Raw genomic sequence first — 18,660 nt, forward strand, 5'->3', positions numbered from 1 at the left:
ACTGTTACTGTGGACAGGCTGGGACTGGCACCCAACAGCGACTCTGCAAAAAAAGGGACACACTTGTTGATACCCCCAATAAGCTGGATGAGCCATGGGGAATTATGCTAAGTGAAAAAAAGACAACCCCGAAAGGTTATAATACAGTACGAGTTTATTTATATAATGTTCTTGAAATGACTAATTTATACAAGTGAATGGTATTGTGGTTGCCAGGGATTACCGAGCAATGAGGGTGCAGGGTAATGGGTGCGGTTATAGAAAAACAACCCAAGGGATCTTTGTGGTGTTGTGAATGTTTTGTATCTTCACCGTATCATTGTCAACATCCCAGTTGTCATATTATACTACAAATTTATAAAAAGTTATCGCTGAGGAAAGCTGAGTAAACGGTACAAGATAGCGCTTTGTTTTAAATCTTAAACTGCATGGGAACCTACAATTATTTCAAAACAAATATTTTCTTGGAAATAGTGATTTAATTTCTTAGAAACATTTGACATTTAAAGACTAGCTATCCAGTAGAAATACCAAGCAAGTCACAACTGTGAGCCCTTGTATTTTCCAGTTAGCAAAGTAAACTAAAATAAGTGAAGTTAATTTATAACTGTACTTTTTCTAAGCCAGTATATCCAAAATATCTAAACATGTAATCAAAATGCAAATAGGGAGATTTTACCTTCCGTTTCCGTCATCTCAGGCAAAATAGCAAAACTGCCATGGACTGGGGGGCTTACACAACAAAAACTTACTTCTCACAGTTCTAGAGACTTGGAAGACCAAGATCAAGGTACTGGTAGATTTGACTCCCGCTGTCTGGTGAGAGCTTGTTTACTAGTTTGGAGACAGCTAGCTTCTCACTCTTTACCCTGTGGGGAGGGAGCTCTAGTTTCTTTCCTTATAAAGACGCCAATCCTATCACGGGAGCTCCACGCTCATGACTTCACTTGAACCTAATTACCTCCCAAAGGCCTCACCTCCTATTACCATCTCATTGGTACCACATGACCACATTGGAGCTGGGAGTAAAACCAACTCCACCCAAAGCCCCTGTGCAGAGAGGGAGGGAGCAGGCATTCCTCTCCCGGAGATCATGATAGATTGTTCTTCAAACACCGTGGGGACAGCTCCTCTCATGCTCCTCCGGCCGGCCGGCCGGCCGTGACTTTGCAGCTTCTCCCATCCAGGGGTGGAGTCTATTCCCCGCTCCCCTTGAGTCTGAGCTGCTTTTGAAGTTGCTGGGTTAATCCAGGTCCTCTGAGAAGAAAAAGACATGGCAAAACTAAACGTACAAGGACCTTTTTAGGGGAAGCAAAGCACCTTTGTGAAAGAAATTAGGAAGAGGGAGAGAGAATGCAAGTTGATGCAAGTCTGATCCTGAGTGAAGGAGAAAGGGGGGGAGAAGATTGGGTAGAAGTGGTTAAGGAAGCTTCAGCCAAGCCTTTGGGGAATGTTCGAGGCAAAGTTGGCCAAAAAGAGAGTCTCCTATCTCCCAGGAACAGGCCTGACTTAATATTCAGCCTGTGGCCTCTAAGCATACTCAGCAATGGATTTCAAAGCACATTAGCTGTGGCCCTCAGTCAGTTACATTGCTTGTAGTGGAGGTCTGTGAGATGCATTCTCTCAGCCACCATACTTCCCTGACCATAAAAATGCAGCAGAAGTGGGGTGCCTGGCTGGCTCAGTTGGTAGAGGATGCAACTCTTGATCTCAGGGTTGTGAGTTCGAGCCCTATGTTGGGTGTTTACTTTAAAAATAAATAACCCAAATCTTTAAAAACATAATAAAGTGCACGTGAAGTGATGTGATTTCCAAGGCTGGTCCTTAAGAGACCTTGTCGTTTCACCTTTATTCTCTCAGAATGCTGACCTGGATGGCCACATGAGGAGCCCAAGTGCCCCAGCCAACACCGGCTGTAGATGTGAGGCTGTCTTATGTCTGCCAGTCCCTCTAATCCTCGGGCTGAATGTAATTGTGTGAGGGAACCCAACCAACCCCAAAGAATTTTGAGAAATAATAGTCCTTGCAGTTTGAAGCCAGTAAGTTTTGGGGTGGTTTCTTATATAGCAGTAGTTAATTGGAACAAAAATAAAGGTGGTCAATACTTGGGCGGCTCAAACTCAGCAAACATCCAACAGACATCTATACGCCTACTAAGAAAGAACATCAACAGTGTAAGGGGATAATACCTTGTTTTTAATAGCAGGACTGAAGAACTTTAGAAAGGAAAGCAGAGTGTCTGCCTCAAGGATTTGGGGCTCAGCTAGTTCTGTCATTTGTTTAATGGGCTTGGCTAGATTTATCTAGAACAGCAGATCTCAAATTCGCAGATAATTGGGACCTCCTTGAAAACACTAATTAAATTGGTTGAGGGTGCAGAAAACTCCCTGAGTGATTTTAAAGGGCAGCCAGGGTTGAAAGCCATTGACATGAAGGCTTCTTTTTTTTTGACATTTTTCTATCATCCCATCTTTTGAGTGATGGCTGATCTGTGGCATGGGATCCAGGAGACCTTGCTGGCTTCTATCTGGCTTGCTCCCTATTCCTTCTACTGCCAGGCCTTCTTCCTCACTTCTCCCCATCTTACTGTGAACATTTAACACATTTTCCTCTCTTCATTATCTGAGGCCCTACACGGACACAAGCATCCGTTGGTTTGAGTGTTGATCTGCTTCAGATGGTATGAAAGACCAAATTACCTCCATATGAGAATCTGGTGATCAGTTACCCAGTCAAATGAATCTGACGCCCCCTCCTTGGGCATGTTTGGTCTGTGTGACCTTGGTCAAGTCACTTTACTTCTCTTGGCTTCATTTTCCTCATCTCTAAAATAAAAGTGCTCTGCTCTTTTTTTTCCAATTCCATTACTTACCTAGATTTCTCTCCTGATCTCTTTTATTTGACAATTACTTTGGTTTCTATGATAGGAAAGGAACTAACATTAAAATACTGACTTTGCGGGGTGCCTGGGTGGCTCAGTCGTTAAGCGTCTGCCTTAGGCTCAGGTCAGGGTCCCAGGGTCCTGGGATCGAGCCCCACATCGGGCTCCCTGCTCCGCGGGAGGCCTGCTTCTCCCTCTCCCACTCCCCCTGCTTGTGTTCCCTCTCTTGCTGTATCTCTCTCTGTCAAATAAATAAATAAAATCTTTAAAAAAATAAAATACCGACTTTGCTTGGCTTTGTAGGAAGAGCAGAGAAGCAAAATTTACCTTCACTAAAATTCTATAGGAATATTAAATATACTCCTGCTCGAATTTATTGTCAACCTCAGTGAACAACCGGCAATTTAAAATGTTTACTCAGTGCCAGAAGATATATGGCATAGCAATTGTGTGGGAAGTCTGTTTGAAACACTCTGTTCTTAGGATCTCTGCACTGTCAGTTTGCAAATGACTTTCACTCCCTGAAGTAAAAGGGGTCTGTGCTCTTCTACCTGTTTATATACATCAAAAACAGCCTTCATTTAACACATCAAAATGTAATCCCAGGGGATAAACAGCATGATGCCTGTTAAATCTCTCGCCCTGTTTTCAAGAAGTCACGCTCACACGGAAACATACAAGGGAATAAGGGATAGCAAGTAGAAGCATGAATGGTCTCTATGGAAAAATTCATTTGGCATAATAGATGGTGATTGTCAATAGTTGAGGGAGGCGCTCCTATTCAACAGTGACAAATATATCAAACTATTCTTAGCTGCCAACTACACCCCCCCCAACACACGCCACTCCTCACGTCTTTAAAGGCTTAGCAGCTAGTGCTGGAATAAGGATTCTTTATTCAGAAGCTACTGGATGGCTTGCACTTAAAAAGCTTCTCCCTTGGGCGCCTGGGTGGCTCAGTTGGTTAAGTGTCTGCCTTTGGCTCAGGTCATGATCCCAGGGGCCTGGGATCGAGTCCCACATCCTGCTCTTTGCTCAGGGGGAGTCTGCTTTTCCCTCTCACTCTTCCTCTCTCTCTCAAGTAAATAATTAAAACTTTAAGAAAAAAATCCGGCTTCCCCCTTGGTGGACACCAGCTGAGTCTCTCTTGAGACCTGGTCACTAGTGTGAACTTTCTTTTTTAAACAAACTCCTGAGGGGCACCTGGGTAACTCAGTGGGTTAAGCCTCCAACTCTTGATTTCTGCTCAGATTGTGATCTCAGAGTCCTGAGATGGAGCCCCACGTCAGGCTCCACGCTCGGCAGGGAGTCTGCTTTAGATTTTTCTCTCTCCCTCTGCGCCCCCCACCCCCCCCACCATGTGCACTGTCTCTCTCTATCCCTCTCTCTCTCAATAAATATATCTTAAAAAAATAAACAAGCTTCTGAGTTTCTGGGTTCCCCTAGCTCACCACTCTCTCGTTCTCCCTCTCTCAGTGAGAGGGCAAGCTGGTTTACTGGACAGCAAAGAGGCAGTGAAAGACATCCAAGGCATAGACAGGAAGAAAGGATCTTTAAATGTCTGAAAATCTATAGACAGGGGAGTGGAAATGCTGGTGCTGAAGTGTCGAGTGGTATTTCTAAACTCTGGCAAAGAATTACAGTTAGGGTTTCTGGTGCATTTAGCAGTGTTTGGTGGTTGAAGTTCAAGGAAGAATGGTTTGAAACATAGTCCAAATAACCATTCTCAAGTTTATAAAACGGGAAAAGGACCAGCTGAGATCCATCTATGAAGTACAATTGAAAATCTGCTGAAGTGGAGAGAAAGAGGGAGAGAGAGAGAGAGAGAGAACACTGCATTGCCAAATATGGGGAGATTTAAGACAGACTTTACATTCCACCAAGTAGAACCTCTTACATCCTGTAAATCCAAGTTGTATTTTGCACAAAGAAAAAGAGAACCAGCACATTTAAATGTACACCGTAGGAAAAACTCTCTAGTGATTTCCAAAGCAGTTAATCTTGGAAACACAGGGAAATCTTGAGTGTTTTCCATCTAAGCAGAGGCTGGACAAAGTGTTGAGCTCAAAAAGACCTTGAGAACACAATGTTATCCAAACCTGCTGCCCAGAGCTGAGCGCAGACAGACCCACAAGGCCACAGGCGGGCTTTCTGATAACAACCCTAGACAACTGAGCTCGATGTTTTAAAAAAACTGGTGGATGCAGGGGAGGTTGTGTCATTTCATCCCTCTCAGTCTCTAATGAAATGACCCAGCCATCTTGCTACCCACAAAGAGAGCCTTTGATACAGGAATTAAAGGAGACGTGATGAATAACTACTTCGTCAAGATGTGTTTCAGGTATTTCAGAAACAGGAAGTGTCTGCGTGTTTTTAGTAGACAGTCTTTACCCTATGTGCCATAACAACAACAACAACAACACAAATAATCGAAGAATAAACCGAAGTGTAAAGCCCAGAGCTTTGCAATCAGCTTAATTTTGATTCCCAGCTATGCAGCCTCCTAGGTAGCTAGGTAACACTGAAAAATGACCTTGTCTCTCTTTTTAAAAAAAGATTTATTTATTTATTTGAGAGAGAAAGAGATCAGGGTGGGGAAGGGCAGAGGGAGAGAGAGTCTCAAACAGACCCTGCCCCAAGTGTGGAGCCTGATAGGGGGCTCGATCTCACGACCCTGAGATCATGACCTGAGCTGAAACCAAGAGTGGGATGCTTAACCAACTGAGCCACCCAGGCATCCTATGACATTGTTTCTTGAAGCCTTGATTTCTTTATTTCTACTGTAGGGTAATAGTAATGCTTAGCTAATGGCATTGTTGGGATAATTAAATAGCATAGTGACTGACACATTGTCGATATTAAATAAAAGTTATTTGTGTTTTCCATTAACTGTACAGAAGTTACAGTTATAAGACAGAACAGTAATGGTTCTTATGAGAATTTTTAGCAGCTTTATTGAGATATAATTTACAAGGCATAAAATCTATTGTTTTAAATACACAATTCAGTGGGTTTTTAATATACTTCCATAGTTGTGCAATCAATACCATAATCTCATTTGAGAACATTTTATAACCTCCAAAAGAAACCTGTACCTATTAGTTGTCACTCCCATTCTCCCCCTCTCTCAGCCCCTGAGCTACTTAGTCTTTCTGGATTTGCCTATTCCGGGCCTTTCATACAAATAGAATCATACAGTATGTGGTCTTTTGTGACTGGTGTCATGGCTTGTTCCTGATTTATTTTTACATGAATTGTAGCAAATGGAAATCAAAAGGATTCTCTTGTTAGATGATCTCACTGGTTGAATTTAAAAGGATCGACACAAGATTTGAGAAGAATGGAATGGTAAAATGCCATATTTTTTTGCAGCAACCATTAAGCAAATAAATCATGCAGTTTGATCACATTAATGCATAACAGCCTTTCCTTGTTCATTTATTTCCTCTGGATGCAGGCCTCAGCATTTGGCTGCATCATGAAGAAACTCCTTCCAGCATTGAGAATGTCCTTGACTTTGGCCCAGGCCTGATATATTTGTTCCTACAGCAGAGCCTATGGTTGCAGGGAGCAGCTGTCTCCATGAGGCTGTGCACTGTGACAAAAGGGTGCCCAGGAGGGATGCAGGAGATCTGGTTCCAGTGCTCACTCTGCCACCAACGTCAGGTGCAGGAAGAATCAAAGGAGACATTGAACCTGCAAGTACTTTGAACCGTGCTCACTGCCACTCAAAGCTTCTGGGCCGAAGGGCTGGAACCGCCGGGTCTTAAGGTAATTTTATGCCAGGAACTGGCAGCCTGTCTTCCACCCAGTTGCACCATTTTACATTCCCACCAGCAATGCATGAGGGTTCTAATTTCTCCATAGCCTCACCAAAACTTATTTTCCTTTAAAAAAAAATTACACCTCTCCTTGTAGATGTGAAGTGATAGGGTGGTTTTGATTTCATTTCCCTGATGACGAGTGATGTTGAACATCTTTTCAGGTGCTTATTGGCCATGTGTGTATCTTTAGAGAAATGTCTAATCAAGGCCTTTGCCCATTTCAAAACTAATTGGGCTGTCTTTTTGTTGTTGACTTGCGGGAGGTCTTTATTCTAGTTATTAAACCCGTATCAGATACAGGATGTACAAATATTTTCTTCCATTCTGTAGGTTTCCTTTTTACTTTCTTAATAGTTTCCTTCAATGCATTAAAGTTTTCAGTTTGGTGAAATCCAATTTATCTATTTTTTTCTTTCCTTTTCTCCCCCCAGTTTACTTATTTTTTCTTTCATTGCACTTGCTTTTGGTGTTATATGTCAGAGGCCATCACCTAATTCAAGGTCATGAAGAAGTACTTCCAGGTTTTCTTCCAAAAGTTTCATGGTTTTAACTATTACATTTAAGTATTTGATTCATTCTGACTTCACTTTTGCATATGGTGTGAGGTAAGGGTACTTGTTACATTTTTAAATGGTTGCATTTTTCATGGTTATATAAGAGTTTACATAATACACTCATTTTTGCCTTTTGGCTCATAACACCCAGAATAGTTACTATTTGACCCTTTCCAGAAAAGTTTGCCAACCCCTGTGGTCAGGTGCAGTATGCAAAGAGTGTTTAATAAATATTTAACAGATAGATTTATTCAATAAATATTTCTCTCATCTACTGAGGATGAGGCACTTACCAGTATATGATGGAGTGGGCAAGGGGTTTCAAGGGTGAGTGAGAAGTCATTACATCTGAGCAAGAATAAATTATATCTAGCTGAGAAAAAGCCAAGTACAGTAGATTAAAAATTCTTCTGTCCAAAGTTGAGTCCTGAATGTGAGGAAAGCTGAGATGTAAGAAGTATCTCAAATTGTTTTTAGAACAAGATGCATAATAATTTGGAAATCTATGTGCCATAATGTGCACACACACACATACGTGCATGCACATTTCCTTTTGTTGGTGAAGTCTAAAGAAATTAAGAGAGCTAGTGAGCTACCAAAGGACACTGGAATTGCTGTCGTGTGAGAAGAAAAAAACATTTGCAAAATAGGACGAGTCTTTGTTCACCTTTTTCATTAATAGGAGATAGTCTTCATGTGCAGTATAATGTGTGCATTACTGCCTTCTGCCGATCCAAGAATTTAAATGAAAATGCTCTTACAGCAGGAATCTGTCTCCCTTCTGACAATCCTCTGGAGAAGGTCCACCCATCCCTGTTCATAAGTGGGAAGGGAATACATTTCACATTTCACTCTCTCTTAATGGACAAAATCATAAACGTACAAAAAACCAAGAAAGCGTCTGCCTCCCTCCCTGTGTAGGGCTCTATACCAGTGGTTCTCCCCAAATCTCTGTCACGAGATCCTTTGAATAGTGTGTATCAGGGACCGAGTTTGACTACAAATCACAGGAAACTCAATGAAACAACGATTTAAACCAGAGGCTTCATTTGACCTGCATAGAAGAGGTGTGGAGGTGGGCAGTTCAGAGCTCTCTGGGGCTCTTCCCATGCCACCCCCCTCCGCGTGTTGTTTGATGCCTCATTGTCACAGACAGCATCTCCCCCTCCACTCATTGTATTCACGTATTGGGAAGGAAAAGGGAAAGGGCAAAATATGTGTGCAGGATGAATCTGTGCCCTTTTCTGAAATCTCCGCCCACCCCACCTTGTGACTTTCTTTTCCATCTTCTTGGCCAGAGCTGTGTTATGTGGCGATTTCTAACTTCAAGAGAGATTGAAAATGCAGTTTTTAGCCAGGTAAAAAATGTCCCTGTTGGTCATGAAAGAGAGGAGATGGATATTATGTCCCAAGAGTGTCATGCACAAATAGCCCTGTGATTTGGAAAGCCCAGTATGACAGAAGCCTGTCCTCTAGTCAGTATTTTGAACACATACTTCCCAAACTTAAGGTGCACATGAATCACCTGGGAGTATTGTTAAAATACAGATTGTGATTCAACAAATCTGCAGAGGGGTCTGGTATTTTGAATTTTTTAGAAAGTCTGCTGGCCATACTTTGAATAGTAAGGTCTTCAATCAGTGGATCTTCCCATCAATTAGAAATCAACTCATTTCAGGGCGCCTGCCTGACTCAGTGTGTAGAACGTGTGACCCTTGATCTCAGGGTTGTGAGTTTGAGCCCCATGTTGGGTGTAGAGATTACTTAAAAATAAAATCTTTAGAAAAAAGACATCAACGATTTTCTTGCTTTGGATTTATGGTAATGTATGAGTTTCAAATTTAAATCATATTTCCACTATATGCCTACTAATATGATAAAAAAAAGAACTACTCAAAGGAAGGGCGCCTGGGTGGCACAGTTGATTGGGTGTCTGACTCTTGGTTTTGGCCCAGGTTGTGATCTCATGGTCCTGAGATTGTTCCCCGCAATGGGCGCTGTGGGATTCTGCACTCAGTGAGGAATCTGCTTGAGACACTCTCTTCCTCTCCCTCTGCCCACCCCACCCGCTCTCTCTGTCTTTGTCTCCCTCAAATAAATAAATCTTTTTTTAAAAAAAAAGAACTATTCAAATGACCCCTGGTTTTCTTGCCAATATTTTAATTTAATCTTTACACCCAATATGGGGCTTGAACTCATGACCCCAAGATCAAGAGCCACGTGCTCTACCCATTGAGCCAGTCAGGCACCCCCTCTTGCCAATATTTTTAAACTGGAATCAAGTAATGAAGAGGCCATCAAATAAATTGAATCTCTGGGATATTCTACAAGTGGACTGAACCTGTCCAACACTCAAAAGCATGAAAAATAACAAAAGGCGAGGACTGTTCTAGATTAGAGACTAAGAAGATAAAAACCTCAATGATATACTGGATTTTTAAAAAATAAACAGCTATAAAAGGTATTTTTGGGACAACTGGGTAGATCTAAATGTGGAGTATACATTATATTACGGAATTGTTAAATTTCTCAGAGGTGATAATCATATTGGGATGTTGTAAGAGAATGTCCTTATTCTTAGGCAAAATTTGTTGAATTATTTAAGACAGAAGTGCTCTGATGTCTGCAACTTTCAAATAGTTCAGCAAATAGATATTTTGAGGGACTAAGAGAGAAGTTGAAACCAATATGGGGGAAATGTTAACAGAGAATCCAGGTAAAGAGTTACTAGGCATTCACTGTATTGTTCTTGCAAAGTTTCTGGACATTTGAAAAATTTCCAAATAAAAAAGTAAGGAAAATGTTAGTTGTATTACAGTTATATAGCACATAGAGCTAGAATTGATTTTTTTCTTTTATTTAGAAGTTTTCTGAGAAAGGGCCATTTCCAAGGAAGGGGGTTGCACACTAGCATACTCATCAAGAAAATATACATAAGAGAGAAAATATTATCTATCTCAAAGAGCTCCCCTCCTCCATGATCTCAGAGCCTATGGTACACATTTCGGGTATGCTATAAATGCATCGACAGACCTGTCTCCCTGAAAGGACCAGAAATTCCATCAAGAAAGAAACAGAGTCTTATTCATTTCTAGTCCCCCAGCCATAGACCCCAATAAACATTTGTGGAAGAAGGAGAGAGGGCAAAAATTGACTGACAGCCTTTGCCAGGGGAGTTTGGAAAAGAGCCTGGAAGCAAAATTCAGGATAAAATAACCAAAAATAACCCTGGGCTTGGTTGCACACCACTGAGGAGCCTGGGCTTGGCCAGTTCGGCTACTTATACGCACGGTGGGGTCACTAAACCTGTCGGACAAGCAGGTCGTTTGGGAACAGTTCCTTGTAAGGCATTTAGCAACTTCAGGATCCTAGGCAGTCCATGGCACACACAATGAGTGAAAATCCAAAGAAAATAAAAACAGTGGCCAGAGGGAAACCATGTCACTCTTAAATAATCATCCAAACAGAAATAAAACACACTCGGATTGCAGAGAAGGCTTTTAGTTTGATTATATAATCACTTACCAGGATTCTTTTGCTCTCTGAATTCCACTGTGCTAGTGCTGGAATGACTAGCCTTATTAGCAATACCCTTATTTCTTTTATTTCTTCAGAGTCAAGTACATAGTCTTGATATATGTACAGCGCTTTCTGAGAAGTTGGCTTTTAATAATCAACTGACGACACGAGAGAAAGTTTATTGTAAGAACTGGTTCAGAAAAAGTTTAACAGATAAATATGCTTCTACGTATTCAGAAAATTTTATAAATTCGCTGCATGTAAAAAGTTAACTAGGGAATGCATTTTTTACAAACCTATCTGACCACAGATCCTTAATTAGTAACTAAGGACACAGTCAGATAAGAAAGTTAGGCAAATAGTCAAACCAAATCACCTTCCCCACGCCAACTCTAAAAAGACCTATTTGCTCATTTATATTGACTGCTCTCTGGTCCGTGTTCGGCTTTTTCTTATGACAACGGTAGAAGAGTCTGATGGCCACTTACCAGTGGTCTTTCTTAGAGAAGGTAATAAGGTAGGTGTCAAAATATTAGGGCATTGTAAAATAATCATTATTGGAAACCAAGGTGTTTGGTTTTTCCCACCCGCCAACACCTGTCTCTTCATTTCTCATGGGTCGGGTACAATAGCCATGATTCTTTGGGTTGCAAGTGATGGAAACCCAATCTACACTAGCTTAAACAAACAAGGAAATGTAGTGGCTCAAGTAACTGGGAATCTGGATTGAGGGGTTCTAGTCATGGGAGGAGAACTCTCTTTTTCTTCATCTCGTGGCTCATATTCTATCTATATTGGTGTTATACTCATGTAAAGATGTTCCATATCTTTGCAAAGATGGCTATCAGAAGCCCCAAGGTTATTTCATATTTTCCAACTAGTTATCTCAGAGGAATGGGAACACAGACTTTCAGATGGCTTAGAGAAGTTTCAGGAACGATTTGGTTTAGCATCCCATGAACCAGTCTCTAGTTAAAAGATAGAGTGTTCTCAGTGTCCGGGTTTGGGTCATGTGACTACCTCTACCCTAATCCCCGTGGGGAAGGAGACGGAGTGCTCTACTGCAACAGTCCTGGGTCCTGTACTCTTCCACAGACCCAGAAGCAGTGTTAGTCCCTTGTAACCCACATGGATGGCACTGGATTTTCATAGAATGGTGGACAGGTGCTGAGCAAACATGTCTTCCACTCAGAATATCTCCCATTCTTTCTTGGACTGAAAAATCACTGTAAACAATGGTGAATCAGTGTTCAATGCAGATTCGAAGTTAAAATTAAACAGCCCAGCGTCATTCCCAGAAAGACAATGTGAATCTATTTTGAACACACACACAGCTCAGGCACGTGGACTCCAATAAAAAAGTGAAATGTATTCTAAATAAATAGTAATGATTCCTCCACCTGATTATACAAATACGTATGTATTTATTGGTTCATTGTAGGTAGCAGAGTGTAATGGTTAAGAGGATGGGCTCTGATATCACAGTGGAGTTCAAATTCCAGCTCTATCTTTTTCTGGTTCTGTGAACATGTTGGGTGAATTTTCCGAACCTTTCTTTCCTCAACTGTAGAATGGGGGGAATAGCAGCCACCACCCAGGATGACATGACTTAAACTGTATAAAATGGTTAGCACTGTCCCTGGCACCTGCTAAGCACTCAATAAATGTTTAGTTTTGTCCATTCAACAAATCGATTTATTATCTTCCATATGTTTGGTATCCCCATGGATTTATTCCCATGGCAATAGGTAGGCTATGAAAATATGATTCCTGCCCTATGGGAAACTTGAAGTATGTCAGCAGGAAAAAAACCCTAAGTACATCGTATCACCTTCTGGCGTGAGGTGTGACCATGCTTGCCTCAGGGTGGGAGGGTCGGGGGTGGGGGAGAGAAGGCACTATAGGTAACCCTTTCTGAAGCAGGTTTCATTTGCTCTAGGCCTGGGAGCACACTGAAGGTTCACAGGCCCGTGCCCTGGACCCGCATGGTGGTCCAGAGTGGGGTCTCCTGAGGGTGGCATTAGCATCACTTGGGAGACGGGTAGAAATGCAAAATCTTGGGCCCTACCTAGGGTGACCAACCATCCGGGTTTGCCAGGGATGCAGGGCTTCCAGTGCTAAAATGGAAAATCCCAGGCACACTGGGACATACTGGACACCCCTTGGACCCCAGAACGACTGATTCCGACGCTGGAAATTAGCCCAGGAATCTGTGCTTTACCTGGCTCTCCAGGTGATTCTTAAACAACACTGGAGAGGCTCTGTTCTAGAGGAGAATAAAGCGTGAGCAAAGGCTCGGAGTGAGACAACCGTCCAGCCTGGCTCCACAGCTGCCTCCTGGGGGCCAGCTGCCGTGTGGCAATGACACCAGAGCATCTGGGGCCCAGGAGAGCAGGCCTCTGGCTCTGCCTAAGCCAGGGGGACACAGGGCTGAGAAGGTTCTGCAGCCGCCTGCTGCCTCACTTCATCTGCCTCAGCCCCACCTCAGCCACCGGGAAACTTCCTCTGAGGGGACTGTTGGGGGAGAGAAGAAAGAAGAGGGGGAGAGGAGGAAAATGGAAGACATTTTGGGGCCTCAGCCCCTGGGCCTGACTCACCCTATTGCTCATCCTCACACTTGCTACCCTGCCACATGATTCAGTTACCTCCATGTTACAAAAACGACATTATGCGCAGCTCCAGGCCTGCCTTCTCTTTTAGGACAGGTTTACCCCAACACAGAACAAAAGAACTTGCTTTTCCTTTCTCTTCATGCTTCTCAAGAAACTTAAACTGGCATAATCCAAGGTTGCTCAGCCTTGGCACTACTGACATTTTATTAGTAGTAGTATTACTATTATTATGGAGGTAGAGTTGACATACAATATTATATCAGTTTTGGGTGTATGACATATCTATTTGACAATTCCTTACATTACTCAACGCTCACCACGAGTGTAGTCACTACTGGCATTTGGGGCATTTGGGGCTGGGTGACCCTGTTGTTTGAGACTTTGTTGTTTGCGACTTCTTCGGGGCTGATATTTTCAGGCCAATAATCTTGGATATGCGCGATATATAACTTCGTTTTCTATATCTAAACTTCATTTCTTTTTTGAGACTCCCTCCACGAACCAGTCAGTGCAAGGGAAGCTCAGTCAAATCAGATCTTTCTCAGTCAATTCATGGTCCCCCGTCTTTCATTTCCCCTAAGTGCCAAAGGAAGGAACAGGGTGGTGGTCAGAGCGTGGTCTGGTCTGAGCTTGTCATTTGTCCAAGCCCACTTCTGTCCTGGTGTCTTCCTCTCAACCAGTCCCGGGCCAAGGCGTCTCTTCTCTGTGGCATTCGCTGAGATGCCCAGGTTCCTTTCTCTGATTGGAAGTCTGTGTTCCATTCTGGTGTCCCCTACTAGGTTCCCACAGCCCTGCCTCAAGGCCATTCCTGCTCCATTGCCTCACGCTGTACCTCTCCTGAGAAGACACACCAACTTTCAGATAGTTTTCCACTGGTCTGCAGGAACACGGATTTTCTTCCCTTACTTGTTCCAGGTTGCCTTGTTTTCTATTCTATTCTATTCTATTCTATTCTATTCTATTCTATTCTATTCTATTATTATTTTTTCCATTCCTCTTACACCACAATAAATCTTTAGAATTGGAGCGCCTGGGTGGCTCAGTCTGTTAAGTATCTGTCTTCAGCTCAGGTCATGATCCCGGGATCCTGGGATCGAGCCCTGTGTTGGGTTCCCTGCTCAGTGGGGAGTCTGCTTCTCCCTCTAGCCCTACCCCTCCGCTCATGCTCTTGTTCTCTCTCCCAAATACATAAATAAAATTTTTAATAAATAAAAAATAAATCTTTAGAATTGCCCAGTCTAATACTTGAACAACACTTGAAATGTGGTTGGTCCAAATGGAGATAGCTGTAAGCATAAAATACATACTGCAAACCCTAGTTTAATATGAATAGAAAATTCATTAATAATTTTAATATTGAACAAATGATAATATTTTGAATATGATGGGTTAAATAAAATATGTGACTAACTTTACCCTTGAAAGGTGGATACATGATCTTGACCTGGTCAAAGAGAGTGTTCTTTATCCTGAGGCATATTGAATTGGTTCAGGGAGGAACAACTAATTCAAGCTCAGTTAATCACACTCAACCTTGGAATTTTTGCTGGAATATCAGGAAGGGGAAGTTCTCTTTCTACCGGGGTTGCCAGTAAATGTGGATAAGCATGGGGTTTCTAGCAGTCATCTTGCCACCACGCTGGGGAGAGGCCTACCTGAGAGGAGAATGCAGAGGAAAATCTAGCCGAAACCATGGAGGGAGATGGCTTCCTTAAGACACTTGAGCATCTGGATTCAGCAGAGCCTAAAATCAAGACAATCCCTGAACTTCTGAGTCATAAGTGCCGGTCAGTTCCATTTTTACCTTGTCAGCTCATACCAGCCCTCTGTTGCTCGCAATCACCAGGTCCTGGCAGACCCAGGCAGGGTCTTGTCTCCACAAATCAAGGGTCCTCAGGGGTATTTTGTTTTCCTTGGTATTCTATAATGTAGTACAAGACAAACAAATATCAAATCACAAACCTTATATATGTATAGGTCTATATTTATATATGAGGCGCTGCAATGTGCTGATTTTTCGAAGACTTAACTTCATTGTGGAAATGGGATTTGGACAGAGTTCAGGAGTACCAGTTTGGGATGATGTAGGCTTTCCTTCCCACTGCAGCTCCGCCCTCCAATATCATTAGCAAATAATTCTGAATATTTTTCCAGTAGATTATGAGCTCCATAAGAGTAAGTCTTGCTTCTCCCAGTTGTCATTATTCCAGTGCTTCATACATAGCAGGTGCTCAAAATGTTGGTGTATGAGTATGAGCATCAAATGTCTTTGGATTGCTTGTGTTTGCTGGGTCCGTCACACCCTCACTAACACAACAGTTCCTGCAGATGCTACGTACTCAGAAGAAGGAGTCTTCTTCTTCTCTCTCCACAAAGTGGAACCTGTTGTCATTTAGCTTTTCCTGGCCACCAAACCACTCTCTTTGTGATGTCCAACCTGCTTCAAGGAGCTTCCCGTGGCTAGTTTTGCTGTGCTCTCCTGGCCATGTATCAGCTCAGAAGTAACCTGATTTATCAGATTACTAACTGTTGCACTGTATAAATATTGCCAGAGGGCTCAGGTTACCTATTGCTGCTGAGTAAACTACCTCAAAACTTAATCACTTGAAACAACCACCTTTTTATTTTATATCAAGATCTGTGGGCCAGCAGTTAGGGCGTGCTTGGCTAGTGGCTCTTCTGCTCTAATGTGTTATGGACAGGAGTCACATAGTGATATCTAGCTGGGCTGGGCTGAGAGCCTAGACAGCTTGACTCCTATCCCTAGCACCTTGGCTGGAGGGAGGAGCTCACAGAGTCTCAGGGTCTCTCCAGGTGATCTCTCCAGATTTTTATGAGGCAGCTTAGGGAATGTGATTCAAGAGATGGGAAATAGAATTTGCTAGTCTCTTATGGCTTGGGCTTGCAAGATGATACAGTGTCATTTCTACTACGATCCATCATCAGTTCAAACAGCCACATACATAGCTTGCCTGGCTGTAAAAGAAGGGAATTTATGTCTCATCTCTTGAAGAAGGTGCTTCCCCAAATTCCTGGCCATGTTTAATCCACCCCTGTGACATTAAAAAGGGAGTGGGTAGACTTCCATTTATTTTCCATTTATCAAGGAGTGACTCAGGTACTTAAGAAGATAGAAGGCAACTGCATATTTTTTTCTTCAAGTCTACATTTCTAACTGATATTGGCCAAGTTTACAGAGTTTAAAATCATGAAGAAAAATACTACATGTATACAGTATTTAGGAGAGAAGAACTTGGAGCACCTTCTGATGTCTGTTCCATTTATGATAGCCTTTAAAAAACTGCGTATTTGATTCAGATATTTAAAGTCAACATGTATTTTCAAGAGCACTCAATGCTGAATTCTCATGTGGACCAGAGAAGCCCTGCAGGGTTAGTCTACTTCTCTGTCTCTGCTGGGAAGCCTTGCAACGTGATTCCGGTCTGTCGGAGCTCCCAGACAGTCCGAATCATTCCCAATGACTGTGCAAAATGCAAACTCTTCCTTTTCCCCATAGCAGGAGAGTAATCATGAATGCATCTGTTGTGTTGAAAATGAAGTCTTCAATGATGATGATATTAATAAATAAATAATACTATGTACTCCTGATGAGTGCTTACTAGTTTCAGGCCAGGAGCCCAAGGCTTTGTATGTATTATCACTTCTAATCTTCACAACAATCAGGTGAGGTAGGTGTTATTCATTCATTCAACAAATACTTATTAAGCACTACATGGCTTCCGTAAGACTTCACTTTAGCACCGAGATTTCACAGAGCTTAAAACCAAGATCATCCTGAACTTCTCAGTCCTAAAAGCCAGTAAATTCTGTTTTAACTTGTCCACTTACATCGGGTCTCTGTGACTTGCCGTTAGCCTTTCAAACACAAGCAGAATCCTATGTCCACCAGTCAAGTGTCCTCAGCAGTGTTTTGTTTTACCTGTTATTAGATAATGTAGTATAAAACAGGCAAAAAAAAAAAAAATCACAAATCCCAGAGCACCTGGGTGGTTCAGTCGGTTAAACGTCTGATTCTTGATTTTGGCTTAGGTCATGATCTCAGGGTTGTGAGATCGAGCTCTGTGTCAGGCTCTGCATCGGCTGTGGAGCCTGCTTAAGATTCTCTCTCTCTCCTTCTGCCCCTCCCCATCCTCCATATTAAAAAAAAATCACAAGTCTCCTATTTCTGACTTTTCCAAGACTTAACTTTAATCTTGAGAATGGAATCTGAACAGAGTTCAGTGGTACAATTTTAAGATGATGTGGCTTCCCCTGATCCAGGCCCTAGGATACGGTGATGAAGACAATCACGATCCCTCTTCTCATGGAGCTTATCTTCATTTTCTGGTGGGAGAAGTTGATAAACACATAAAGAAGGAAGGAAACAGGAGAAATCAGGTAGTGACAAATGCTACCATGGAAGAGTACAAGAGTATGATGATATTAAGGGAGTGACCCAGCAGGCAGAGCAGATAGTGCAAAGGCCCTGAGGTATAGTTGTGACTGGAGTATATTTGAAAAGAGGGAGAATATTAGGATATAAAGTTAGAGAGGTAAGCAATGACCCTATTGTGTAGGTCCTCGTGGTCTAGAACAAGATTTCAGTTTAAACTCTGATGGGAATCCATTGGAGGATTTTAATCTAGTGAATGATGGGATATGTTTTGGGATTCTAAAAGCTCATCCTGGCTGTCTTATCCTTTGATAAGTGGACCTTAGAAGGTCAGGAATGGAAGCAAAAAGACCAATGGCAAAGCTCTTGTTTTAGTTCATGTGAGAAGTCCTGTTGGCTTGGACAGAAGTGGTGGCAGCAAAAATAGAAATGAACATACCTGGGGGGCCACCTGCAACATAATAGGGAGCCTCATTCACAAAGATTAAGTGTGTGTGACATCCCAGGAGCTGTTCAACTGGTGGCTGCATGGAGCTGTTCAACTGGTGGCTGCATGCAGCTGTTCCAAAACAAATTCAAGATGTGGTTTAAAGGAGGAGTCTATAATTGCTGAGATTAAGGTGTGGGAGGTGGGGCAAAGAGGCAGTCAACTGGATATTTGGTAGTGCTGAGATGAAAAAGATAGCAGGGAGATAAGTTTTGGAAAACAAAATCAGGATTTTGTTTTGGACGTATTAATTTGAGATGCCTATTGGATACCCAAGCCAATACGTCAGGAAGGCAGATGAAGTTAGGGCTAAGGTTAAGCTTGGAAGTTATCATTGGTAAATGATATTAAACTTCCTGCAGAACAAATATTTGACTACAACTAAGAGGA

This window comes from Callorhinus ursinus, unplaced genomic scaffold (genome assembly GCF_003265705.2).
Source record: "Callorhinus ursinus isolate GAN/ISIS: 27379988/994484 unplaced genomic scaffold, GSC_fseal_2.0 scaffold28, whole genome shotgun sequence".
NCBI lineage: Eukaryota > Metazoa > Chordata > Mammalia > Carnivora > Otariidae > Callorhinus > Callorhinus ursinus.